This window comes from Arachis ipaensis, chromosome B07 (genome assembly GCF_000816755.2).
Source record: "Arachis ipaensis cultivar K30076 chromosome B07, Araip1.1, whole genome shotgun sequence".
NCBI lineage: Eukaryota > Viridiplantae > Streptophyta > Magnoliopsida > Fabales > Fabaceae > Arachis > Arachis ipaensis.
The window spans coordinates 99,548,864-99,550,671 of NC_029791.2; positions in this window are offsets into that span (position 1 = coordinate 99,548,864).

Consider the following 1,808-nt stretch of genomic DNA (forward strand, 5'->3'; position numbering starts at 1 on the left):
CGTGTTAGTAAAGGTTGAAGTCCTTTACATCCCTGCTGATTTCATAGTCCTAGATACTGGGAAGGATGAGGATGAATTCATCATCCTTGGAAGACCCTTCCTAGCCACAGCAAGAGCTGTGATTGATGTGGATAGAGGAGAATTGATCCTTCAAATAAAGGACGACAACCTTGTGTTTACAACTCAAGGATCTCTCTCTGCATCCATGGAGATGAAGCATAAAAAGCTTCTCTCAAAGCAGAGTCAAACAAAGCTCCCACAGTCAAACTCTAAGTTTGGTGTTGGGAGGCCACAACCAAACTCTAAGTTTGGTGTCAAACCCCCATATCCAAACTCTAAGTTTGGTGTTGGGAGGTCTCAACAAAGCTCTGCACATCTGTGAGGCTCCATGAGAGCCCACTGTCAAGCTATTGACATGAAAGAAGCGCTTGTTGGGAGGCAACCCAATGTTTATTTATCTAATTTTCATTGTTTTTCATGTTTTATTAGGTTCATGATCATGTGGAGTCACAAAATAAATATAAAAATTGAAAACGAAATCAAAAACAGCAGAAGAAAAAAACACACCCTGGAGGAAGACCTTACTGGCGTTTAAACGCCAGTAAGAAGCATGTTTTAGGTGTTCAACGCCAGAACAGAGCATGGTTCTGGCGCTGAACACCAGAAATGGGCAGCATCTAGGCGTTTGAACGCCAGAAACGCACCCTGGAGAAGAGCTGGCGCTGAACGCCCAGAACAAGCACCAATCTGCGCTGAACGCCCAGAGTTGTGTGCAAGGGCATTTTGCATGCCTAATTTGGTGCAAGGTTGTAAATCCTTGACACCTCAGGATCTGTGGACACCACAGGATCATCTCAGGATCTGTGAATCTCACAGGATCCCCACCCACCTCACCCTCTCTCTCTCTCTCCATTCATAGTCATCCCTTCTGTTTTCCATTCACCACTCACATCCATACACACATCCCTCCATCTCCTCCATATCTTCTTCTTCCTCATCTATTCCTTCTTCTCTTGTTCGAGGGCGAGCAATATTCTAAGTTTGGTGTGGTAAAAGCATAAGCTTTTTGTTTTTCCATTACCATTAATGGCACCTAAGGCCAGAGAAACCTCAAGAAAGAGGAAAGGAAAGACAATTGCTTCCACCTCTGAGCCATGGGAGATGGAAAGATTCATCTCACAAGCCCATCACTAAGAAAAGGATGGAGCAAACAAGAGAGCACATTCATGGATCTCAACAGGCACATGAAGAAGCTCACCATCAAGAAATCCCTGAGATACCTCAGGGGATGCACTTTCCTCCACAGAATTTTTAGGAAGCAAATCAACACCTCCCTAGGAGAATTAAGTTCCAACATGGGACAATTAAGGGTGGAACATCAAGAGCACTCCATCATCCTTCATAAAGATCAAAAAGCAATGAGGGAGGAGCAACAAAGACAAGGAAGAGACATAGAAGAGCTCAAGGACATCATTGGTTCCTCAAGAAGGAAACGCCACCATCACTAAGGTGGACTCATTCCTTGTTCTTACATTCTCTGTTTTTCGTTTTCTTTATGTTAAGTGCTTATCCATGTTTGTGTCTTATTACATGATCATTAGTAGTTAGTAACTATGTCTTAAAGTTATGAATGTCCTATGAATCCTTCACCTCTCTTAAATGAAAAATGTTTTAATTCAAAAGAACAAGAAGTACATGAGTTTTGAATTTATCCTTGAACTTAGTTTAATTATGTTGATGTGGTGACAATGCTTCTTGTTTCAAAATTATCCTTGAACAGTGCATATGTCTTTTGAAGTTATTGTTTA